Source organism: Pleurodeles waltl, chromosome 9 (assembly GCF_031143425.1).
Source record: "Pleurodeles waltl isolate 20211129_DDA chromosome 9, aPleWal1.hap1.20221129, whole genome shotgun sequence".
Classification (NCBI taxonomy): Eukaryota; Metazoa; Chordata; class Amphibia; order Caudata; family Salamandridae; genus Pleurodeles; species Pleurodeles waltl.
This window is the reverse complement of record NC_090448.1, coordinates 510,558,559-510,586,460: the sequence shown is the minus strand read 5'-3', so window position 1 is coordinate 510,586,460 and position 27,902 is coordinate 510,558,559.

The following is a 27,902-nucleotide window of genomic DNA, read 5'->3' as shown; positions in this document are numbered from 1 at the left end:
AAATAATGTGAATCAAATGCAAAACTTCCAATCAATGCAGCAGGTGCAAATGCCATGTGTACACATGACACAGTTGCAGCCAATGCAGCAGCAGGTTCCCAAGGTACCTAGACAGCAAATTCAAATACATCAAGCCCCAATGGAACAGCAGCAGGTGATGCTTTCTCAACAGGTCATCGGTCAGAAGCTTAACCAAAATAATAACACAGTACACCAATTCCCGTTACACAGTGAGAATGGAATAAACGATGATTGGGTGGGCGAGAGTTCCAATGAGGAGGCATGTGTGCTTGCAACTTCCTTAGAAGTAAATTAGAGAGGTCCCTATGTGAAGGGAAAAGTCATGGGTTACAGAGTTTCATTCTTGGTTGACACAGGAGCTACACGTTCTACAGTAAGATCGGTTGAAGTTCCGAATTTGCCCCTATCAGGTAAAACAGTTCAGATTGTAGGGGTAGCGAATCAGTATTTGACCAACCTAATTACAGAACCGGTTCATGTTAAAATTGGAAACTTCCAGGGATTGCACAAATTCATAGTCTGTGATTCAAGTCCAGTATCCATATTGGTAAGAGACTTGCTGTATAAAACGAGATGCTTGATTACTTCTTCAAATGATGGAATTGAGATTCAAATGAATAGCGATGATGAAGATGACCAAGCCTCAGAGACAGATTGTGAGACAATAAATGAGGAATACCGTCTAATTGAACTTTTTCCAGTATTTACAGTAAAGGACCTTCATCCTGATTTCCAGGGAATGGTTAAGGAGAAATTGTGGGATCTGACAGGAAAAGAGAAAGGTCTGATAAGGAAAATTTAACCAGTTAAAGTTACTGTAAGCCGAATGCTAGTTTTCCTCAAATTCCCCAGTACCACATGCCACAAGATGTCCTTATGGAGGTCGCCCAAATAACTGCAGAGTTTGTAAAACAAGAGGTTTTGAAGGAAGTATTCAGCAGCCAATGTAAATTCACCGAAAATGGGTTTGAAAAAGCCCTTTGGGAAAGTTCGAATTGTTAAGGATCTGAGAAAAGTAAATGACATTGTGGTCAAATGTTGTCCCTTGGTGCCAAATCCAGTTGTGATAATGTTTCAGATTCTATGCTGAGTGGTTCACTGTCATTGACTTGTCTCAAGCCTTCTTTTCTGTGCCTCTTCATGAGGACAGCCAATTTCTCTTTTGTTTCAAATTTGTGGACCGAGTTTACTGTTGGTGTCGAGTTTCCACAAGGGTTTTCGGAGTCACCTTCCATATTCAATCAGATCTTGAAAAATAATTAGGAATCATTCGAATCGCCTTGCCAATTGACCTTGGTACAGTACATTGATGACTTGCTGATTGCATTCAAAACAAGGGACGAGTACAAGTATGACACAGTTGTTTTGCTGAACCATTTGGGAAAGAATGGTCATAAAGTGTCTTCACTTAAATTGCAATACTGTCAGAAAGAAGTGAAATACTTGACTCACCAGATTGATAAGCGGTCAAGAAAGATATCCAGAGAAAGGATTACAACCATATTGCAAATGAATTCCCCGACTACACAGAGAGATGTAAGGATGTTTCTAGGGATGCCGCCAATGAATTCCCAATTTTTCTGTCATTTCAAGACCATTGCAGAAGCTGACTCATAAGGAAGTCAACAATTCCATAGTGTTAGACCAGCTGGAATGAAAGCTTTTACTGACTTGAGAGAGTCTGTGCACGACTCTGTCTTTGGGTATGCCTGACTACACGAAACCTTTCACATTGTTTTGTAATGAGCGTGATGCATGTTCTTTGTCTGTCTTGACACAGGTCCATGGAAGTGTGAACTGCCCAGTAGCATATTTTTCAGCTACTTTGGACCCAGTTCCAACAGCCTTACCAGGTTGTTTGCATGCAGTTGCAGCAGTTGGACGGAGCCTTAATCAGTGTGAGGGCATTGTGATGGGATATCCCTTGACTATAATGGTCCCTCACTCTATTGAGATCCTGCTTACAAAGATGAAAACCTAATATTTAACAGGTGCATGGTTAACCAGATATAAAACGAATAGTCTAGGGTCACCAAACGTGTCATTGAAAAGATGTACAGTACTGATCCCGGCAACCTTACATCAAAATGAAAATAGTGATATTGAAAAATTGGAAGACATTGAGCATGATTGTCTTGAATTACTGACCTGTGCACAAACCAAGATCTGACATTAGAGACACTCGATTGGAAGAGAATGACCAAATTATTTTTGTTGATGGTTCTTGTCTAAGAGACAGGAACATTGAGAGCAGAATATGCTGTGTGCACTATTACTGGGATCCTGGAAGCTTCTTGGCTTCGAGGAGTGTATTCTGCCCAAGTAGCGGAACTAGTAGCCGTTACTAGAGCATGCCATGTTTTTGCTCAGCTGAAGGTTACCATCTATACGGATAGCCAGTACGGATTTGGAATAGTCCATGAGTTTGGCCAGTTGTGGTCACAGAGAGGTTTCATGACCTCTTCTGGTTCACCAGTGAGGAATGGTGAAAGAATTAAGATCAAAATGATACTGAAACAAATGATAGTCTTACAGTAGCAAAACTACTGCTTATGGAACTGAAACCACATTTCGGGTTTCCGATCTCTTTAGAATGAGATAGGGGAAGTCACTTCAACAATGAAGTAACTAAATTACTATGTGCAGCTTTAAACATTGAGCAGAAGTTGCATTGTAGTTACTGCCCTGAAGCATCAGGCCTAGTGGAGTAGATGAATGGTACCTTGAAGTAAAAAGTTGCAAAGATGTGTGCGTCCACGAATCTTAAATGGCCCGACGCACTGCCTTTAGTTCTGATGACAATGAGAAACACACCCAACAGGAAGACAGGATTATCACCACATGAGATCCTTATGGGCTGAACCACAAGGTTGCAAGCGGTGCCTGCAAATGCACTTGTCAACATTACAGACAATATGGTGTTAGACTACTGCAAAGGTCTGGCTGATGTGGTTCGCTCTTTCTCTCAGGAGGTGGAAGCAACCACACTGCCACTGATCCATGACCCAGGGCACGATTTGAGTGCCGGTGACTGGTTTGTGGTCCAGAAACACGTGCGAAAGATGTGTTTGGAGCCTCGTTGTAAGGGTTCTTTCCAGGTTGTTCTGACAACTACCACAGCTGTGAATTGCGCTGGAGTTCCAAACTGGATCCACGCCAGCCACACAAAGAAAGTGATATGTCCGACTGATGAAGAAACAGAGTTGTCGAAAGTACCAACAACACCAAAACAAGTCTCTGGGCCAGAAGGAGAACAAAGCGGAACTGAGACCGGATCTGAGCTCATTGAGGACCGTTCAGTCACTCCTGTGACAAACGAAGAAGACCTCCAGGAGGGTGACGGTGAGCCAATCTCTATTGAGGCAGCCGGAGAGCCTAGTCAAAGGAGGTTTTTCCCAGAAGCAGATGATTTTAAGAGACAAATAGAGCAGTTGCCAGACCCTGAGAGGGAAGGAGTTGAGGCGGATCAAAGTCACTGTGATCTGACTCCTCCCTCAAGAGTAGACACCATAGTGTGATGACACATTTAGTCGTCAGATGAGGGATTGCTAAATAGGTGTTCTAATAAAAATATTAAATAATACTCATGTATTCTGAGTAATGGATTTGCGTAGAAAATGTAATAATATAGAGAAAAATAATGCACGCATTTGGGAATGTTTCCACGTGAGTGGCCGCCAATGTTCACGTAGTGTACTTTTTAATGGCTTATTAGTATGAAATATGGAGCTTATGTTTGATTAATGTAGTAGTACATCATATGAAGGGTTCTGCATTCTATCTTAGCTTTATTAATTGTAGGCCTTAACTTAGTGGAGGTGTTGGCCTAGTTGCACGGCCTCATGTGAAGCTGTATTTCAAAACCGATTAACAAGATGTTTGCTTAAAGAACTAAATTGTTATATTCCACTGTGCTGACCAAATGTGCTCGTAGCTAAAAGTCTTTCTCATGAGAAAGTATAATATGTGTAAGACTGACTTTCTCAGGAGAACAATAGAGACACTGACTGAAGTACAAGCGTAACAATATTGTTACTTGATGAGCGGTGTGATGAGTTCGGGACAAAAGGAGCCAATCAGCGACATGTAAAACGAGTAGTAGTAGAAATTATAGATTTGAAATTTTAGTTTTATTGGACAAAGTGTGACCATGCAATCTCTTGACCAATAGGGATTTGAGAAGTAATTTTAGGAAATCTAACTTAGCTGGACTGTACTGATGGAAGACAGCGGATTTGCCCATTTCCTTCTTGCCGATAGGCCATTACTTTACTAAGCGTCTTGACAAGAGACATGTTTTACTTTAAATGCTTAAAGACTTTGCGTTTTCCTGAACTTTGATGCTGAATCCTGATGCGTCACTGACCAAACTGATGTCCTGATGCTGAAGACTATCTAAGCTTGCTGATCTAATTGAGGAGAGGTGTACTGTTACGCAGGTGTTTTTGTTATGCCTATTTGCTTTTTCTTTTTAGGTACCAACCGCACTATTTTGATAGAGCCATAGTAAGATGTTTTCTAAATTTGTGTTGACTAAAATGTTTTGCATGAAGCCCAACATGCTAATGCTAATCTGGTGTTAGATAAGGATCCTCACTAATGAAAGTCTTCTATAGGGAGTAATAGTCGATGTCTTTCCTTTGCTGAATGTAAATGTATGTAGTATCGTTTGCGCAATTGTTCTTGTTATTAATTTGCACCGCAACCTTAGAATGTGTAATTGTTCAAGCTTTGATTAGATTATGTTTCTTTCGCAGATTTGGGCAGCCAGTGATGTTTATGTATATTTAATCTTTGATTTTGAGATTATTTTATGTGACATTAGCATTGTTAATATAGGGAAATAAATATTCTAACTTTTACTAAAAGGTGTGGTTATTCATGACTGAAACGTCATGGTGTGTGATAATTACTGACTCCAAGTGTTTAGAAATGCTATTGATTGTCATTGATTATTGATGTTATTGATTAATTATTGATTATTAATCTAAATGTACTGAATCTATGCTGGGAACTTCTTGAATGTGAGACAAAAGGTTAATCGACTTATTTGCGTCCCCTTGTAAGTTTACTTATTAAGGACTAACGTGCTAACAACCTCCACCCTCCTCCCATTTTATTGACAGGTAGAAGGGGGATGAGGGGCTATTTAACAGCTCCTGCAGCGACATGAATTTCACGCTGCTGGGAGCATGTGGGTGGTGCATGGGAGGAAGGAGCAGGGGGCTAGAAAAGGTGACAGGGGCAGGGCCATTTTATGGTTTGCCATAACTTGAATTAATTAGCCTTTCAGGCTTCCCTTTTGCTTTGACTTTATGCAGATAGGCAGGGTTGTACAAAACTGCCGTACGAGGGCCAGATATTCACCATAACCACGGACCACGTTAATGATCTCCATATACTTCGATCTGTGACGATTTTTCTCGTTTGAAATCCAGAATATCTAACATGGATGGTAAGGGGTGGATAAGTAGAAAAGGGAGAGGTTAAAAAGATTAAAAATGCAAACGCAGACCAAGGAATCAACGGGGAGTGCAGGTGGATTGTGGTTTGGTTTGAGCATCATGGAGGCTGGCTCTGCCTCCAGGAGTCTTGTAGTACTGTCACACGCATGCCCAGCAGGAGTGAGAATGAAAACAACTCTCTACTGCCCCCTATATTTTACTAAATCAGAGCAGCAGAGAAAGGTCAATAAAAAGAGGGTGGACAAAGTTTGTATTTAAAACATTTTGTGGGGGCTATTGTAAAAATCTCAGGAGTTTTACAAAAGTCCCTAATTCATTTTTTTTCTGCTAATCGCGAAATTGCTAAATCCTGGAGGTCTGCCTGAGTGTGTCACCTCCCCTCAACTAACCGATGAATCAGTTTATAAATAATTTAAAGTTTATTATTTTTCAAGACCTATTTTCATCAATCATGCTTATGTGTTTTTAAATTAGCAAAGTTTCTATATTTCTTTATAGTTTCAAGCATCATTTTGCATATTTTTCCCTCTGTTATGTTTCCACTTTACAGGGATTTAAAAATTTCAAACCGCATAAAAACACAAGGCAATTGTATACCACCAAAAGGGCAATCAAATAGCTTAACATTTTTGCAACGAGGCACAGAAATTTTCTGGATTAGGCCTTTAATCCCAGACTCTCAGACAAAAGGAGTTTCTATCTCAATCAGGATTCTGTGATGGACAGCAATACCACACCTCCTGGGTTTTCTGCCAGCACGTTGCAAGGTAAAGTCCTAGTGGACTATATCCAAGAAATTCTCCCAGAATATGGCAAAAAGATGCAGAAATCAATTTAGAAACGCTGATGTCGTCAGTAATTTCGCACTGCTGATGTTTTTCATTCTATATTGTGGTAACACCAACTCTGCAGCCTAGCACATCTTCTGATATTGGGATCTCTATGTTGCAAGATTACCGCATCAAGAACAGTGGAGGTTGCCAGAAACCTCAAGGGGGGCTGGGGACAGGTGTAGGGACACTAATATAAAGCATACATTTTAAAAAAACATACCTCTCCTCTGCCGGCCACCTCACTGTTCTCCCAAAGGTGTTGGTGTCCCAGCAGTCTCTGAGACATCAGCACAGGCTCCCCATGCATTCCTGGCACTGCTTTCAGGCTATACCTAGCATGAGGGCAGGTTCAAGACTGGCTGAAGTGGCTTGGTCTGCCTCTCAGATAGTGCACTTGAGTTCAGGCTGTATGTCCAACTTGGCTGTGCAACACAGAAGAAACCTAAGTGCGCATGTCAGTTTGGCTGGCCTAAAACAGCCGGCCAAACTGACGTGCACTTAGTGCACTCACTCCACTCCTGCTCCTCCCCCTTTCCTTGGCCCAGCCCTGCCCCTCCCTGCACGTGCTCAGAGCCAGCTGAAAAATAAAATGATAATCATTACCAGTGATTTTTTCCTGTTGAAGTCTGGCAGGCTTGACCTGTCTAAATGTAACATTGGATACTGGCTTTATTGCTCTAGGTAATCATCATGCACTATAAAATTCAAAAAATCCACACAATACAGTATTCCAGCGCAAGCAGTGGTTTGCTCAGAGTTCAGAATTTATTAAAGCACACATAATCGAGGCCTATATGTGCTCTGTGCTTGTGCAAATATGATGATAAATGAGTATTTTGGCCAAAGCTGATGGTTATGAATTATACCTGGTCGAAATCTCTGTTACCGCGGTGTAACATTGTGTCATTTTGTGAATTTCCTTTTTCCTCTTTTATCTAAAATTCCTGAAATTGTGCCAGGGGCATGGAAACGATGTCATGCCAGTACGCGAGCGGCTGTAGGTCCCTGCGCTTGTGTTTTTTGAGGGTTTTTTAAATATAAAAAGTGTCAGAGGATACATTTCAGACTAAAACATAGCATGCTACTTTTGCATTTCACGTAATTTTGCCAATTTTCGATATATTTCACAACAGCAAATTACACGAATTTCACACAACTCTATTATGCATCTTAAATTCCTTCCTGGCGTTTTTATTTAAATAATACCTGCACTAGGAAATACATATATTTGATGGCTTTTATCTTTTAAGTATTGGTTCGCAGATTGTGGGAGACAGGCGCTGCTCACAATGACTCTTCTTCGGTGCTTTGCTGCGTTCCCTTGCTTGGATTGTGTCTGAAGCGATATTTCAGTGACATAAAACTTCTCATTAGCAGAAGATATATCACACTGCAGAGTTCTCGTCGGCATGGTTGCTCACATTGTGACAGCCTTCCTTTAAGTCTTGAACTGCAGCACGCCATTACCACTGCTGCCACAGTATGACAGCTCGCAGTAATTTTGAAGGCATCTAATTTTAGCTTTCCAATTTGATAATGCTCTGCGACTGTATTTTGCTGTAACTGAAACCACATATTTTTCAAAACGCTCATTTTATCAATGTGTCAAAACATCTAGGAAAATCACCTGTGTGTAACAACTAAAAAAGGGTAGGCTTCCCACAAGCCTGAAATCGTATATGGGATAAAACAATTCAAACTGAATCTAGTAAGAACATTCAAAGAAACTAAGGAGTTCCTTGATACCTGGCCCCCATATTTTATCACTCCAACGTCACTTGTGGTATTCTCTTTGGGCAAAATATTCTCTTATTTATATATATACCCTTTGGGGATAATGTAGGATTTTCTCATGATATCATTGAAAATATTAATTATAGCTTTTCAACAAACTGCGGCAGTGGAACTGCAGCTATTGAGGCTTATAGTGAAAAAAACGTCGACAAAGATCGTATTACGAGTAAAAAAAAAAACGTTTGTTTTATGCTGCTCTGTAGTTTTGCAACCAGGATGCCTCGCATGCTGGAGCTGCCTGTCACCATACTTTCACTGTATGAGAGAGGGCAGTGGTGGCTGGTGGGGGGTATGTATCAAAAGTTCATGAAATACAGGGCAGCGAGAATGAGAGAGTCTTATCTACTAAGATTTCTCACAATTCAGCTCTTTCCTGGCGCTGTCACACTTGAGGCTGCCTAGAATCAATGAAGGCACCCTTTCACCATGTTCCAAGGGTCCCCGCTTTATAGGCAGGATTGTTTTGTGCAGGAAGGGATACCTTCCTGCACATAAACAATCCTTAGAGGCATATTTCTCTTTCCATTAAGAAATAAAGATATTTCTCTTTGTTATGTCTCTGCCGAGTAGGAGTACCGTTTTGGCACAAACTCAGGTTCACAAGTCTGTAAATCTGAGTTTGAGTCAAAATACATAAACTGTAAACTTTGTACAGCGCACTACTCACCCGTTAGGGTCTCAAAGCACTGTACACATACCACTCCTGGCTTTTCCCCGTGAGGTGCCCACTCTTGGACAACCTCCAAGGTGAAGCCAGGCATCCCAGCACTGTTGGGGCCATTGTGGAGATTAAGCAAGCTATTGCCCAGAGTTACAGAGTGGCACCCATTAATTAGATTAGGCACCAATGCAAGAATTATCAGGTCCAAGGAAATTGAGTCGAAGACCCCCGAGGAAGGAATTGAACCCTGGTCCCAGGTCAGATTTCTGCATCAGGGTCTGCCGCTCTAACCATTGAGCCACACTTCTCCACTGAAGGTGGGTGAATGCATAGGAATGCCCAGTTATCTACCAGTAATTTTCATTATTCAGAGTCCATGTCTTCCTCTTCACAGTCCTTATGTATGAGTTTATCTCCAATCATGCAGAAAATATCAAACTTGACTTTTCTTTCCCAATCCAAGATGGCTGCCATATCTATGAGTATAAATACATCACTTCCTGGGAAGGACGTCCTGAAATAATCAAGCATGGAAATAAATTAGTTGAAACACAGGGAGAGGCAGGTGGGAATTCAAGACTGTGATGAGCAAGAGATGGTCTCAGAATAATGAAAATTAACGGTCAGTAACCAGGCATTACCTCCTCGTCCGTCTTCCTCTCACAGTACTTTGGTGTGAGAACAAAGCGAAGCCAAAAAACTGATTTCAATAAAGACAAATATAAAACAAGAGAAAGCAATGTAATGACCCGAACAACATTACACAGAAGGAGGGCCCACAGAACACAAAATGGTGGCACCAAAACCAGAGGATACAGCTCCTCCAATGGCGAATGGGAATGGGCCAAAAACACATGAGGCAAAGCCCAAGTGGCAGCAAAACAATTGTCCCAAATAGAAGCCAAGTAAAAGCCACCCAAGTGGGAGAAACACCCCTAGAAGACCTTAGAGGGAAAGAGTCTGCGGCAGGTAGGCCAGCCAAGGAATAGGAAAGAGAAAGACCAACTGAATCCAGCAGGACAAGATAGAGAGATAAGGCACAAGGCCACACTCTGCCAAGCCATGGGAGAGAAACTAAGCACCAGACATGCGAAACACATCGATGCATAGCAAATGCACAGAAAAGTGCATGAAGTGCATAAGGGGAATGCAAATGCACCCGCTTATCAGACACAGAAGTAGGGCATAATGCAAATGAAAAGAGAACACCACTTTAGGGAGAAAAACCCGATAAGGATGAAGCATCACCCTGTCCCCAAAAAAATGAAGAAATGGAGGGGAGGACAACGATGCCACAATCACCCCACCCACCCCCCAGAGGAAAGGGCCACTAGAAAAATAACTGTGGCTGAAAGAAAATAGAAGTCAGTAGATTCCAAAGGCTTAAATGGAGCACCCCTCAAATCCTGCAGCACCTGAGGCAGGTCCCAAAGAGGCACTGGAAATAGAACAAAGGGTCGCGAAAGAAAACATCTCCACAATAAGCAAGCTGCTAGTGAAGCAACAGGCATAACACCTGACCCCTGAAAACCTGGAACAGCTGCCCACCGACTACGGAGAGCAGACACAACCAGATGAAGCAGAAAACCATCCTGAAGGAACTCCAGCACAGCCTCAGGAATACCAGAGGAAGAACACAACCCCACATCCTGAGAACAGATGGAAACATTCCTCCAGTCATGGCCACATGCCATAAGACTAGACAGCTGCTGGGGGTGTCGGATCTGCACAGTAACAACCAAAGAACACCCCTACTGTAAGAGGGACAGCCACTCAAGTGCAAAACTGCAATCCTCAACCTGTGAAGAGTTTCCAGCGGAAGAAATGGCTGATGCAACAGGGATAGATGGAACAGCATACCCAATGGGGTCTGATTGACAGACGTAGAAAATAATCTCTGCCTGGGCCAGTACTACTCTCTGAACCACCCGATGGAGGAGAACGATGGATGGAAAACAAAGTAGGAGACTACTGGGCCAGGGAACAGCCAGAGCAGTCACTGCCCAAGCCCAGGAGGATGCAGCCAGACCGCAAAAGTGGGGAAGAAGAGCATCCTCCTCCGATGCAAACAACTTTAGCCAAGGGTGACTAAACAGTCAAGGAATGGATGGAAAGATCACCAGATCCAGACACATCATCACAGAGGACAGAAACCACTGACTTAAAGCATCGGCAGGCCCATTCACCCTCCCTGGAAGATAGACTGCTGGGAGAGACAGGAGATGGGAAGCTGCCCATAGGGGGAAGGAGAAAACAGAGAGGAACCCATACCGCCCTCCCTATCAGAGAGGAGGGGTCAAATAGATTGACTGCCAGCATACACATGGCAGCAGGCAACAACAGAGGACGGAACAACAGAAAGGCCCACAGGACTGCTGCCAGCACCTTCCCAGGCAAAGTCTGAAGAGCCGCTATCCGAAACCAACTCCCATGTGTCTCAGAATTTTCAAGAGTGGCAGCCCATCCCATCCCACAGATACCAGCCACGAGGACCAGAACAGGAAGAGGAACTAAATGAAAAAAACACTGCTCAAATGAGCGAGGTTCAACCACCACAGGAAACCCATGTGGATGTGAGGAGTCACCGGAACCAATGCCTCATACACCAGATACAATGACCTCCAGTGTCACAGGAGATAATGAACATGGGAGATGCAGGTGTAACCACCCCCAAGGGACAAAGGTGAAAGCAGAAGACACCTCCTCCTGACGGTGAAGCTACAACTTTGCAGAAGCCATAGGGCGAATAAGAAGAGAGTATAAAAGGAGATAAACACAATGCTCCTCTGATTCAAAGATCTCTCCGAGGCCAACCTGGAGCGGGCCCCATGAAGAGGAGATCCCAGGACAGCCAGACCAGGGACAGCACCCTGCTGACAAAGAAGCCGTAGGCCAGCAACAGCGTGGACACCCTGAGTACCGCTAACTGGGCGTGGAAAAAAGAACAAGAAGCAGCCAGCCTCCCAATCAGAGAAGGGAAGAGTTGGACATCCGCAAAGTGTAAAAAAAACACCAATGGTGTCAAAAGTGCAAAAGAACACGAAGGGTGTGGAAGCCAGTCTGAAGAGCATGTCCCAGAACAGGTAGCGTAAGCCTAGGACAGTGAAACAGAGGAACTGCTGGTGAGACAGAGGACCTGGCCCCTCGAAGTAGGTAGCCATATCGCAGAGGGACAGACACCAACTCGATTGACATAGGAGGGTGAAATGACTGACCACCCTGGAAACCAGAACAGGGCAGTACTCACCAAACTCTGTCTGGACCAGGAAATGCAGGAAGAAAGACCATGGAACGGAAAACCTTCCCAGGAGGCCTCACGGAACCACAGGAAGCAAGACCTGCCATCAGAGACAACACTCACCAAAGAGGGAAAATCAACTGCACAATTCACACTCCTGAGTAAGTGGTGTATTTTTTACTCATGGGTATGGGACTATCTTCGATTGGGAAAGAAAATTCAAGTTTGGTAACTATGTTCTGCATGAATGGAGATACACTGGTGTGTAAGAACTGTGAGAGGAAGATGGACGAGGAGGTACTTGCCCATGCTCCACCCATCTAACGCATACCTGATGCAAAGTAACACAAGGTAGGGTGTGCTGCCTGTATTACTTTGTATTTCCAAAGCAATACAAAATTACTTTGTGTGGCTTAGCAAAGGCAAAAAAGGATTTTTTGTCTGGGCTGCACCACAAGAGTGACACAACCCTACCCAAAAATCCTAGTAAATCTGGGCCTTGGTGTCAGCATAGTCTTTGGCCTATAGTAGCATTGTAATAGCTCAGCCAGGTATGGTGTAGTCCAAGTCTGCCACCTTGCATGTTAATCCCCTGCTGTTGACAAAAAAAGAGACACACTGGCCCTCATTCTGACCTTGGCGGGCGGCGGAGGCCGCCCGCCAAAGTCCCGCCGTCAGCTTACCGTTCCGCGGTCGAAAGACCGCGGCGGTAATTCTGACTTTCCCGCTGGGCTGGCGGGCGGTCGCCTTCAGGCCGCCCGCCAGCCCAGCGGGAAAGAGGCTTCCACGATGAAGCCGGCTCGGAATCGAGCCGGCGGAGTGGAAGCTGTGCGACGGGTGCAGTTGCACCCGTCGCGTATTTCACTGTCTGCGCAGCAGACAGTGAAATACATTTAGGGGCCCTCTTACGGGGGCCCCTGCAATGCCCATGCCAGTGGCATGGGCACTGCAGGGGCCCCCAGGGGCCCCGCGACCCCCCCTACCGCCATCCGGATCCCGGCGGTCGGACCGCCGGGATCTGGATGGCAGTAGGGGGGGTCGGAATCCCCTCGGCGGCGCAGCAAGCTGCGCCGCCGTGGAGGATTCAATGGGGCGGCGGGTACACTGGCGGGAGCCCGCCAGTGGTGCCGGTCCGACCGCGGCTTTACCGCCGCGGTCGGAATCCCCATTGGAGCACCGCCGGCCTGTCGGCGGTGCTCCCGCGGTCCTCCGCCCTGGCGGTCTTTGACCGCCAGGGTCAGAATGACCGCCACTGTTTTGGTATGTAAGACCTTCAACTGGTGCTACAGTAAAGCAGGGAGGCATTTAGATTAAACTTCAACTGATTACATATCCTGACCCAAGGGGAAGACTACGCTTTCCCCTTGAATGGCTCTAAAAAGCATTGCATGAGCTATGGGTGTATCAACCTTTCCTATAGTACTTTCCAGTTTCACCTCTGCAGAACACACAATTGGATTTGCCAGTTGTTACTGGTACAGAATGCCCACTCCTTAGACAAATTTGTAACATGAAATCCAGTGATATGGTGGCTTTTTATCCTCCCTAATCCCTCAGTGCCAGAATTTAGCGATGGGATTGTCTGATGTGCCTAAATCCTTTCCCTTTGGCCATCCCGCTCCATGATGTTAGCACAATGCAGAGTTCAGGAGTCACAACCATCTTATAGGTGGAATAGCCAAAGCGGATAAACCAGCATCATTCAATGCCTCTCTCACACATCCCCACAAGCCCCACATCCTAGCAAGTTAGTTGATTGCCTTGGAGTACATTATAGTGGGGTGTAAACATATGGTTGCTTATAGTGACTTGGAGTGGAGTGGCTTAGTGGAGCGTAGAGTGGAGTCGTACAGAGTGGAGTGGATTGGTGTGGAGTGGCTTAAAGGTGGAGTGGCGCAGAGTAGAGCAGAGTGTAAGTAGAGTGGCATAGAGTAGAGTGACACAGAGTAGAGTGTCATAGAGTGGAGAGGAATATAGTGAAGTGGTGCTGAGTGGAGTTGTGTATAGTGGCATAGAGTGGCATATAGTGATGCAGAGTGGCATGGTGTGTGGTAGAGTAGTGATTGGTACGGTGGTGTAGAGTAGAGCAGAGTGGAGTGGCTTAGAGTGCAGTTGCATAGATGGGCATACAGAAGAGTGCTATAGAGTGGTGGGAGTGAATTAGAGTGGATTGAAGTAGCATAAACTGGAGTGGTGTAAAGTGGAGAAGTGTAGAAATGAGTGGCATAGGACAGAGTGGCATAGAGTGGAGTGGATAGAGTGGACTGGCATTGAATGGAATGGCATAAACTGGAGTAGCATAAAATAGAGTGGTGTAGAGTAGACTGGTGTAGAGTAGAGTAGTGTAGAGTGTAGTAGAGTAGAGTTCAGTAGCATGGAGTGTAGTGATGTAGAGTGGCATAGATTGAAGCAGAGTGGTATTGAATGGCATAGAGAAGAGTGGCGGGAGTACATTGGCACAGAGTGGAGTAGTGAAGAATGAAGTGGCATAGAGTGGCATTGAGTAGAGTGGCATAGAGTGGTGTAGTGTTAAGTGACATGCAGTAGATTGGAGTGGAGTGGCCTAGAGTGGCATAGAATAGTGCAAAGTGGCATTAAGTTGAGTAGGATAGATTTGTGTGGAGTGTAGTGGTGTAGAGTACAGTAGCAGAGAGTAGAGTGGAGTAGAGCAGAATGGCATAGATTGGAGTGACAGAGTGGCATTGTGTGGAACAGAGTAGCATTGAGTGGCACATAGTGGAATACAGTGGAGCAGAGTGGCATGAAGAGGCAGAGAGTGAAGGGCATAGAGTGCAGTGGCATAGAGTAGAGTTGTACAAAATAGAGTGTTGTAGAGTAGAGTGGCATAGAGTGGGGCGCAATGAGTGGCATGAGTAGATTGAAGTGGAGTGGAGTAGAGTGGCATACAGTGGTGTAGATTAGACTAGAGTGGCATAAAGTAGAGTGTTGTAGAGTTCCTCAACTGGGTCTAGGCAGCCACAAGCTTGTCTTCGCATGGAAAGAGCGGAACTGTACATTTCTTCAAAGATGTGGTGCAGTTCTGTTGTCTTCCATTCATGTAGCACAGCAACTTAACTTGCTGATGTGTGTTGAATTAATTCATTTTAAATCTGTATTTCATTCTGCTGTTCCTAATGTACAAGGACATATGCAGGATGGCAGGACAGACATGGTGTTGAAAGCCCAAATGAGTCTATCACCATTGTTAAAGTGTGTAAAAGCTAAGGGGTAAGCTGAGGCTCCGTCTTGTATTAGGTAAGCGAATGAATTCCTTGTCATAACGAATTCATAAGTGAGCCAATACATATGAGGGCTCATGTGATTTCAATGCTGTAGGGCCAATTCACAAACTGAATTTTTTAGTATGTTTAGTAGTATGACAGTAATACTACTAACATATTACAAAATGCCATTAATAAACCTACATGCCAAGCTCAAGACATCTGCCCCTCCTATCTCTAATGCGCACAGCACTCCACCTCGGCTGCAGGATTTTCAAACATGTAGGTATATGTTTTAGTAGTAAGTGTGAAAGGGACAGGAGGAACAACTGGAAAATGGAGAAAACTTACTGCCAAGGGTGAGAGGTTGAGGGAGGAGAAGGAAGGCTTTAAGGGAGGACTAGAGTGAGTACTTATGGATGGACACACAAGCACCCTTGAAAGAGTAAGGCCATTGCTATTCACAAACTGCACTTTTATAGCTATTACAGCCAAAAGGGCCCAAAGCAACAGCAAATGTAGTACAGCTCAGAACTGGAGTACGTTTAGCACCACTTATAGCCAACCACTGGTACTGCATCTTTCTCCCATAAACAATAATATGGGAGGGCCTTAAAATAATAGCCCATAAGGTCTAACATTGATTTATGTGCACTTGCATACGTTTTAAAAATATAAATACATTTATTTTAATGTTGGTACATTATACAAAGACAAATAATTATGAATATATATTAAAATTATTATAAACATTTTTAAATTTGAGAAAATAATGCAACTTTAATTTAGTAAAAATGTATTATTTTAATGTAAATTAGTTATATACAGAACTTTAAATATGTTTTTCAACAAAATAAATACACATAAATGGTATACTTTAAGTGGGATTCATTTATTTACAATCATAAGAAAAATAATATTAATGTCATAAATTGCAAATATTTAAATATGTAATTAAAATTTAAGAAAATGCTGTAGCATTTTTCCATCTTAGTCTACCTTAAAATTCTACACCATTAACACAGCCCTAGGGTGGGTTCATAAGGTGTGGCACATTGCCCTAGAACACCAAAATAATGCCCACCCTCAGGTACATGCTTTCTTAAAAAGCCAATTCTTAACCACTTTTTTAAAACTAAGGTACTACTCTTTAACCTGGTTGGTAGGAAGCAAGACATCCAGGAGGAGGTAACATAAACTGATATGGTTAAATTAGACTTTTCAATATCTAGGTGGTCTGTTTTACCTGGGCAAATAATCGCAGATGTCTCTTAATGAAGTATGTTTGTAAACATTTTTAGATATTCAGGGTTCATATCAAATACAGTTATTTGGGTGTAGAATAACGATGTATACTCTACAAAACAGTAAATCCCCAGAATCAGCATATAAAGAGCAAAGGCATAGTACAAAGGGGATAGGTTGGTGTCCCTGTCACAAGTATCCCTTTCCTCTGGTCCAGAAATGGAAAAATGCATCAAGTGAGTTTAAAATGGGAATTGCATTATTTCACCATTCCTGAAATTGGGGTTTGCATCCTTTCTGGTCCAAATAAATTTCACTGTTCTTCAAATACGGACAGTTTGATCTTGCTGCTCATATGACCTCTGGCCAGAAACATGAGGATGGAAATGGAAATGGCACTCTTAGTGGTAGTGTTTTAGTTTTTATACCAATAAGTAGAAGTTCACACTATTTTATTCACTGATAGACCTCTATAAGACATGCATGAAATAATATTTTGCCTCCATCCCCTTCCATAACTCAGTAGTGTATGCTCAGTGTAACACTAAGAGCCAAGGCCTAACAGCCTGCTCTTTACCGCATGGGGTAACACATAAACTCTTTAACTGGAAAGGTACACTTATGGATTCCTAAAGTAAGTAAGACTGCTAATGTGAAAGTTTTGTGGTTTCTAGATAAACTGAAAGGTGTGGAGGGCAATGCGCGTGTTTGGTCATATATGACAGTGATCTGTGTGTGCATTGAGCCACGATCACACCTAAATACTCCAAAACAACTTGTGTCAAATAATGATATATGTGCATTGGTGTCTGTGGTTGTATGCTGTAATATTACTGTCGGAAAAAAGTCTGTACTGCAGGCCAGTAGACCAGCCATTGGTATGTGTGAGAGATATTGAGTTTCATTTACAGTATGGCAGATGCGCTCATCTTGCAATTAGCAGTGCATGTTCCGTCTACAAAATTTGCAGGCTTCCCAGCTCGATTTAGAGTAGGAGTAGTGCCATGCTTCTCATTGTGGAGCCTCCACTTACTCTACCTGCAAAAATATTTGAGCAACAGCCCGTCTACCTTCTGCCATTGGTCAATGTGCAAGTGAACAGCTGCAATGCAGGTGTCTCATCATAGTTTTTTCCTGCTCAGGCTTGCCAGGAAAAGAATGTTGGTACTGTTATCGCAGAAGTTTTATTGAAATTACTAATGAATCTTAATGTATTCTGAGTGTTGAATTTTGTAGAAAATTTAATAACTTAGAAAACAAATTGACCACGTGAGTGGGCGTCAATGTCCATGAAGTGTACTTATTAATAGCTTATGTTTAATTAATGTGGTAATATGTCATATTGAAGGTTATGCATTGTCTTAGCTTTATTAATTGGAGGCCTTAACTTAGCGGAGGTCTTGGCCTAGTTGCACGGCCGCATGTCAAGCTGCATTTTTTAGGCATTTAAGAAAATGTCTGCTTAAATAATTAAATTGTGATTTTCGACTGTGCTGACATAACATGCTCCTAGTTAAAAGTCTTTCTCATGAAAACTGCTTGCTAGAAGATGCTGTATTAGTTAATGCAACATTGTTTTATGTGATGTGTGTAACTGACTGACTTTCTCAGGAGAATACAATGAAGACACTGAATGAAGTATAAGCTGCAACAATATTGTTACCTGACGAGCCGGATGAATGAAGACAGTATGAAAGGAGCCAATCATCAACACGTGAACCATGTACTAGTAGAAATGTAGATTTGAAGATTTATTTTTATTGCACAAAGTGTGAACATGCAATCCTGTGTCCAATAGGGACTTGGGAAGTAGTTTTAGGGAATCTAACTTAGCCGGACTGCACCAAGAGGAGAGAAGCCATTCTCCCCATTCTTATTGAGAGTTTAGCTCATCTTTGCCCATTTTCCCATCTTGAGAAGAGACATGCTTATCTTTTACTGCTTAAAGACTTTGGCCCATATTTATACTTTTTGACGCACAACTGCGCCAACGCAGTTGTGCGTCAAAAATTTTAACGCCGGCTAACGCCATTCCGAAGCGCCATGCGGGCGCCTTATTTATTGAATGACGTTAGCCGGCGCTGCGGACTGGTGTGCGTAAAAAAAAATGACTCACACCAGGCAGTGCCGGCGTAGGGGAAAATGGAGCTTGGGCGTCAAAAAATGGGGCCAGTCAGGTCTGAGGCAAAATTTTGGCCTCAACCCGATTTGCGCCATTTTGTTTGACGCCCAACCCCCATTGAAATGACTCCTGTCTTAGCAAAGACAGGAGTCATGCCCCCTTGCCCAATGGCCAGGCCCAGGGGACGTATGTCCCCTGGGCCTGGTCATTGGGCATAGTGGCATGTGGGGGGCACAAATCAGGCCCCCCTTTGCCACAAAAAAAATACGAAAAAAATACTTACCTGAACTTACCTCAACTTCCCTGGGATGGGTCCCTCCATCCTTGGGTGTCCACCTGGGGTGGGCAAGGGTGGCAGGGGATGTCCCTGGGGGCATGGGAGGGCACCTCTGGGCTCCTTCTGAGCCCACCGGTCCCTTAACGCCTGCCCTGACCCAGGCATTAAAAAACGGCGCCAATCAGGCTGGGCGCCGTTTTTTAAGGCCTGCCCCCTCCTGTGCGCCAAAATGACGTCACAGTATAAATATGGGGCACAGGCCTTAAAGTCAATTTTTGGAAGGGAACGCCTACCTTGCATATAATTACCGCAAGGCTGGTTCCCCCTTCCAAAAAATGGCGCACATGGTGGAACTTTGACGCCCGCTGCGTCGGACGTCAAAGTATAAATATGGGGCAGGGTTTGCGCCGAATGTGCATCAAAAATTTTGACGCACATTCGGCGCAAACAGAGTATAAATATGCCCCTTTGCTTTTTCTGTACTTTGATGCTGAATCTTGATATCTTGCTGACCAGACTGATGTCCTGAGGACAAAGACTGTCACCGCTTGCTGATCCAAACTGAGGATACGTATATTGCCTAAGATATTGTTTGCTATGTCTATTTGATTTTATTTCTAGATAACAACCACGCTATTTTGATAGAGCTATAGTTAGATGTCTTCCAAATTTATGTTGACTAAATTGTTTTGCATGAAGTCCAAACAAGCTAATGCTAATCTGGTGCTAGTTAGGATCCTCACTTATAAAGATGAATACATGGAGTAACATATGATGTATTTTCTTTGTTGAATCTAAATGTATGTGATATCGTTTGCGCAGTTATTCTTGTTATTAATTTGCACTGTAACGTTAGAATGTGTAGTAGCTCAAGCCTAGATTGGATTGTGTTTCTTCCGCCGCTTAGGACAGCCAGTGTTGTTTCTGTATATTTATCATTTGGTTTTAAGATTATCTTACGTGACATTAGCATTGTAAATATAGGGAAATAAATATTTTAACTTTTACATAAAGGTGTGGTTATTCATGAATGCAAGGTCATGCGTGAGACAATTACTGACTCCGAATTGATTATTATTGTTATTGTTTATTATTAATTATTGATTTGCACATGCTGGATATATGGTGGGAACATCTTAAGCGCAATCAAAAGGTTCATCGACCTATTTGCGTCCCGTTATAAGTTTACTTATTAAGGTCAGACGTGCCAACAGAGATGGTAGCAGAGACTGATGGTTTGCCTCCTTAAGAGCCCATCATACAGTCCAGAAAGGGTGGTAGCAGAGTATTTGGTCATGGATATAGTAGCAGAGAAATAACAGGTGTCCCCAGAGGTGGTAGTAGCTTGATGGTCTTGTCTTTTGAGAGCTCATCATCACCAAGATTTTGATTTATTTTTTCAATGCTATAAATTGGAGGGAAAATGTGCCCCTATGTCCTGAAATTACTTTCCCAGAACCTCAGAGCCTGCCAATAACTGTTTGAGGATGTTGTCAGCACTCTAGTGATAGTGTGAATGAAGTAAGATTTTAGATTTGCACAGCTTTGAGGGTTTAGGGAGTTTGTATACTCCAAATGAAGTTGTAGAAGGAGTGTGAGTACTCCAAAGTGTGAGAGTAGGGAAGTAGTCAAACTTCACATGTGTGTGGCGCTTTGTGCTCAAAAAGTGTCCACATGGTTGTTGTATGTACAGACCCTGTGTGGTTAAGACTCTGGAGTATATTGAAAAGTGTATGTTGTAATATGTATGGTTTAATAGGTCGATTGGGCGTGGTTGAAAAGTCAGACTGTGAGTCAAAGTGAGTGAAAGAATTTCATGACTGAGATCTGGCGAGTCCCATGTGCACCAGGACAGACCCACTGATCAGTTGAGAGTGAAATTTGTGGGTCGCATTTTGCTTGCGAATCGGGGAGACTGAGAAAAAAGGAGAAGCTGTTAGAGCGAAACGCCATCAGTGAAAAATTCGTAAAGTTTCTGAAGCAATTGTGTTACCCTACATGTAGTAAGCCAACAAATTGTTTTTTGATTTTGTTTTGTGCTCACAATAATATTACATTAGCTTAGTGTAAATCTGAGTTTGGGGAGACAAGCCGCAAGACTTTGTCAGCTGTAGTATGTGTGAGTGTGACATCATTGGAGCCACGCTGGGATACGCTGGTTAGTGAGAAGGGTCACGCACGGATTGGCAGCCGTCCATGAAGCACAATTGGTTGAGAAGGTGGGTGAAGAGAATTCTGGGATTAAAAGTCACTTCCTGGTTTGATTTAGAGAAACACAAAGGTCGAAAAGATTACATTTTTCAAATTACATTTTTCAAAGCTTTAAAGAGTGCTTTAAGGGGAGATATGTACATTACAACAAGTATAGGGAATATTGCACTGCCAGAAGGTACACCAGCTTACATTGTATTTGAAGAACAGGGTGCTGCGCCATGTCTTTGGCTAACGCAATGGTGCAAAGTGACAGAGAAGGATGGGAGCTTGGCGTTTCCTGCCAATGGAAAATTTAATTTGAGGAGCTTAGAGCACCTGAGGAGGGTGCTGTATGATCTGAAACCCCCTCCGAGACTAGCACAGTTTTAGGCATTAGAGATATTGGAGTTAGTAGCCAGACAACAACAGCAACAGAAATTTGAGAGGAGAATGAGAAAGGCAGAAAAGACACTAGCGGAGGCTAGATGGGACAGTGATCAGAGATTTTGGAGAACTGAGAATTTGCAGGGGGATTGAATTATTCCCAGCAATTACACAAGATGGTGAGACAGAAGGGAGGAAAGCTACTAGAAAGACCAATAGAAGCCCATCCGAGAGTAGGGAGGCTAGAAAATCTTCAACATTGGAGGACGAGTCAGATGACGATGAGTTTATTTTACAGTTATTGTGAGTTTGCCCACCACCATTTGCAGCACATGAGAATGGTCTGAGTACCAGTGCTGATAATTCAGCCTGACACAAATTAACGTGACAACGAGTCTGGTGCAGGTTAATCCTAGCCCTAAACAGAGCCAGACACAGAGCAGGCTTAACGCACCTACTACTCCAGTAGTACAAACTCAGGTGCCACAGCCAAGTATCCAGAGGATTTACCCTGATATGCCCATTCTGGAAACTGCCACAAATCTAATGGTGGCTACAGAACAGGTTTTCCCGAAACTGACGCTGGTTCAGACAGAGCCAACTCCACTTTTACTGCGGCGAGTGCAGCCACATGTAATGCTGAGATACACTCCAATAATAGGAACCCAGACAGATATGTCTGTACCAATGAGTCAGAATATGGGAACTATGAAACCACAAAACTTAAGTCCTAGAACAAGTCCAGACACTGTGGGCCTGATTCTAACTTTGGAGGACGGTGTTAAACCGTCCCAAAAGTGGCGGATATACCACCTACCGTATTACGAGTCCATTATATCCTATGGAACTCGTAATACGGTAGGTGGTATATCCGCCACTTTTGGGACGGTTTAACACCGTCCTCCAAAGTTAGAATCAGGCCCTGTATCTGTACCTGTTACTGTTGGACTGATTGTGACTTTGATTGCACAAGAGAAAATCAGGGAATCCTAAGTCAGAATTCAATGAGGGGAGGACATAATGAGAATATCCGAGTAGCCTCTCCTGTGGGACCGACCTTTCATGGATCTAGATCATTGCTAGACTTTAGTCCATTAGGAGTTCCTCCAGATGCTGTGATAGGGTCAAACATTAGTCAGAGCCTGAAATTACTGACACCTCAGACCCGGAATACAGTTGTACCACAAGTACCACCTGTCCAGGCCAGCAACATTTCATTGCAAGGTTTGACTGCTCAGCAATTGACCGAATGGTTAGACAAGCTGAATACCCCACAGAGTGCCACAAAGGGAGAGGAGTGCTTGAACTACACTAGACTGAGCATGGAAGTGGATGAGTTCATTGATGGAACTATGGGTATGAATATATTAGAGTCCTAAACAGAAGCAGAATTGAGATACTTGTGCCTGAAAATTACAAGGGAAGTCAGCAATGTGCATCAAAAGCTAGCAGACCTGGCAAAGAAATACGGTATAGAAATAGAGAAAACAAAACACTTGAAAAGGAGTTACTGGTTAGATTTTGAGACCAAAGATTTAGAACATTTGAGATCTGATGGAATTAAGGCACACCTTAGGGAATTACTTCAAAGTGCTCAGACTTGGGGAGCATTAGACAAATGGGAAGGCAGATGGGTAAAGAAAATAGATACGAGAAAAGGGATTCTGCAGAGTTAACTGCACATGTGCAGCAGGACAATAATCAAGTGAAAATCCTACTGATGAGAGAGATTCCAGGAGAGAATTTTGTTCATGTCCCTTGTAGCAGAAGTGACATTCTGTTGTTTACAAATGACTATCCCAGATTGAGAGATAAGCCAGCATAATGGTACCAGCAGACAGGCAGGCTTGTGAAACTTGCAAAGTGCCTTTGGGGGGCCTTGAACACTCTATTAGAGACAGTAGGACCAGCTGACCTGTGGATGGAGTGTAAGAGGAGTATAGATTGGCCGACAAAAGAACCGTAGAGAGATCAGGTTACAGGTGCACCGTCTCCTGAGGTAATGAAATATTACTACAAGGTGATTGAATTTTTGAAAAAGAGAATTTTGCCCCAAAACATTGACTGGCAGAGAAAAGACGGGACATCTCAGGAAGAAAAGGAGTCAATACATGCGTATTATGAGAGATTGCTGCAGGCGTTCAAGCATTACATTGGTTCAGAGACGATTGAGGCGAAAGACATGATTAATTTTGTGTTCACATTTGTGGAAGGATTGACAACTGAAATTAGCTATGATTAACAGCCATTTGATTTGCTGGCAAGCATAGCTGATTGATGAAACGTTGCAGTATTCAAATACAGTAGTGATGAGATTGAAATGAAGCAGAGAAAGTTGAAAGAGAAGTCGATGGTGATGCAGATTAAAGCACCATAAACAGGGACATAGGGACATTTTCCACAACAGCTACCACAGCAACAGCAGGGAAACATGGTATTTCAAAATCAGATGAGAGGTAGAGGTCATGGAGGTAATGTGAACCGTGGTCTAGACATGAATACTGTAGTGGTTCAGAATGATGTGCAGGGAATGAAGAAATTGTTGCCCTGTCACGCTTGCAGAGCAGTTGGACATTGGAAGCGGGAGTGTCCGATGATGCAGGAAGGTGTCGTTCAGAAAATTAATGACATCAACTCGTTCCAAAACATGAGAAGACCGAGAATGAAAGGTCCTAATCCAAATTTTCAGAACAATGTCAACCAAATGCAGAATTTTCAACCCATGCAGCAGGTGCAAATGCCACGTGTGCAAATGAACTTCAGGTTTCAATGGTACCTAGACAACAAATCCAAATACTTCAAGCCCCAATGGAACAGCAGCAGGTGATGCTTCCTCAACAGGTCACAGGTCAGAGGCTTAAGCAAAGTAAGAACACAGTACACCAATTCCTGTTACACAGTGAGATTGGAAGAAACGACCATTGGGTGAGTGAGAGTTCGGATGAGGATGAATGTTTGCTTGCAGCTTCCATAGAAATATATCAGAAAGGCCCCTATGTGAAGGGAAAAGTCATGGGTCACCGAGTTTCCTTCTTTGTTGACACAGGAGCTACACGCTCTTCAGTAAGAAGTGCAGAAATTCCAAATTTTCCCCTTTCAGGAAAGACAGTCCAGAATGTAGGAGTAGCAAATCAGCATTTGACCAACCCAATTACAGATCCAGTACAGGTTAAAATTGGCAACTTTCAGGGATTACACAAATTCATAGCCTGCGATTCAAGTCCAATATCCCTACTGGTAAGAGACATGTTGTGTGAAACCAGGTGCTCCATTACTTGTTCAAATGACAGAATTGAGATACAAACGAATAGTGATGAAAAAGGTAACCCACCTCCAAAGACAGAGGCGGTCATTCTGACCGCGGCAGTCGGCGGTCGCCGCCCGCCAAGCGGTTCCCGCCGAAAGACCGCGGCGGCCATTCCAGGTTTCCCGCTGGCCCGGCGGGCGACCGCCAGAAGACCGCCGGCCGGCCCAGCGGGACAGCCCCTTCAACAATGAAGCCAGCTCGGAATGGAGCCGGCGGAGTTGAAGGGGTGCGACGGGTGCAGTGGCACCCGTCGCGATTTTCACTGTCTGCACAGCAGTCAGTGAAAATCTTTGTGGGGCCCCCAGGGGCTCCACGGCAGCCGTTCCCGCCATCCTGGGTCCGGCGGTGGACACCGCCAGAAACAGGCTGGCGGGAAGGCGCTCGGAATCCCCATGGCAGTGCTGCAAGCAGCGCCGCCATGGCGGATTCCCTGGGCCAGCGGGAAACCGGCGGGAAACCGCCGGCTCCCCTTTTCTGACCGCGGCTTTACCGCCGCAGTCAGAATCGCCCAGGAAGCACCGCCAGCCTGTTGGCGGTGCTTCCGCCGCCCTCCGCCATGGCGGTCATGGACCGCCAAGGTCAGAATGACCCCCAGAGTGTGAAACCACAAATGAAAAATACCCTCTGATTGATTTCTTTCTAGTGTTCACTGTGAAGGAGCTTCATCCTGCCTTACAGGGAACAGTTAAAGAGAAGGTGTAGGATCTGACAGGGAAAGAGATAGATCTGATAAAGGGATTTGAGCCAGTTAAAGTTTCCATAAATCTGAATGCAGTTTTTCCTCATATTCCCCAGTACCATATGCCACAAGATGTTCTTATGAAGGTCGTCCAAATAATTTCATAATTTGTGGAACAAGGCGTCCTGTAAGTAGTGTTGAGCAGCCCATGTAATTCACTGATAATTGGATTGAAAAAGCACTGTGGAAAAGTTTGAATTGTAAAGGATTTGAGAAAAATAAATGATATTGTGGTCAAATGTTGCCCAGTGGTACTTAATCAAGCTGTAATAATGTTTCGGATTCCATGTGATGCCGAGTGTTTCACTGTCATAGACTTGTCACAAGCCTTCTTTTCTGTGCCATTTCATGAGGACAGCCAATTTCTCTTTTGTTTCAAATTTTTAGACCGAGCTTACTGTTGGTGTTAAATTCCTCAAGGGTTCTCAGAATCACCTTCCATGTTCAATCAGATCTTGAAAAAGAATCTGGAGTTGTTGGAATTGCCTTTCCAATCAACGTTGCTAAAGTACATTGATGACCTACTGATTGCATCCAAAACGAGGGACGAGTGCAAGTATGACACGATTGCCTTGCTGAACTATTTGGGAAAGAATGGTTATAAAGTGTCTCCACTTAAATTTCAGTACCGTCAGCAAGAGGCGAAATATTTGGGTCACCAGACTGAGAAAGGGTCAAGGAAAATATCCAGAGAATGGATGACAGCCATATTGCAGATGAATACCCCGACCACATAGAGAGATGTCAGGATGTGCTTGGTGATGGTAGGCTACTATCGCCAATGGATTCCCAATTTTTCAGTCATTTCTAAGCCTTTGCAGAAGCTGACTCACAAGGAGGTCACCAATCCCATAGTGTTAGACCAGTCTAGCATGAAAGCAGTTTCTGAATTGAGAGAGAGTCTGTACAAAGCTCCAGCTCTGGGTATGCATGACTACACAAAACCTTTCACATTGTTCTGTCATGAGCTTGATGCATGTTTTTTGTTTGTCTTAACGCAGGTCCATGGAGGTATAAACCACCCAGTAGCATATTTTTCAGCTACTTTGGACCCAGTCGCAGCAGCCTTACCAGGTTGTTTGTGTGCAGTTGCAGCGGTTCGACAGAGCTTCATATAGTGTGAAGGCATTGTGATGGACACCCTTTAAGTATTATGGTCCCTCACTCTATTGAGATCCTGCTTACAAAGACGAAGACCCAATACCTAACAGGTGCAAGGTTGAACCCGATATGAGATGAATGTGCTAGGATCACCAAATGCGTCATTGAGAAGATGTACAGTGCTGAACCCAGCAACCTTAATTCCAAATCAAAATTTTTAAATTGAAAAATTGGAAGACATTGAGCATGATTGTCTTGAAGTCACTGACCGGTACACAAAACCGAGACCTGACATTAGACACACCGATTGGAAGAAAATGACCAAATTATCTTTGTTGATGGTTCTTGTCTAAGAGACAATACAGGAACACTGAGAGCAGGCACAATTTCTGGTATCCTAGATGCATCATGGCTTAGAGGAGTCTATTCTGCATAAGTAGCAGAACTAGTAGCCCTTGTTTCTGTTAAGCTTAAAGCTACCATCTATATGTATAGCCAGTATGGATTTGGAATAGTCCATGATTTTGGCCAGTTGTGGTCACAGAAAGGTTTCATGACCTCTTCTGGTTCACCAGTGAAAAATGGTGAGAGAATTAAAGAATTGTTGCATGCTATCCAAATGCCCAAAAAGATTGCCGTGGTGAAATACAGTGCACATCTGAAATCGCAATGCTGTGTCAAAGGGAAATGGATATGCGGATCAAGTCGCAAGGTTTTGCACATTGAACTGTATGTTGTTTAAAGATAAGTGGGAATTGTTACCTGAAGAAGATGAAACATGTCCCAAGTTTTGCATTGAAAGTAATTGATACCTTGGAAGAATTGAAAACTTTGCAGAATAATGTTGACAGAGAGGAAAAACATTCATGGAGCAAAATGAAATGCATACAGAGACAAGATAAATTGTGGTTTTCAGGAGAGGGTCAATTGGTTTTGCCCAATAGTCTGTTGTCTCAAATGGCCAGTTATTATCATGGTCAAGCTCATGTTGGGAGGGATGCCATGATTTGTTCGTTCAAGCATAATTTGTTCAACCCAAGGTTTAGACAGGTTGCTGAAGCAGTTTGCCATTGTTGCATCATTTGCCAGCAAATGAATATGGGGAAAGGGGCAGTGGTTAACTTGAGCCATATTGGAAGAGCAGGAGGTCCATTCAGCAGAATGCAAATAGATCTTATTAAGATGCCTGTGTGTGGAGGTTTGAGATATGTATTGGTAATTGTTTGCATCTTTAGTCATTGGATTGAAGCAATGACAGCCTCACAGTAGCGAATTTGCTGCTTAGGAAACTGATACCACGT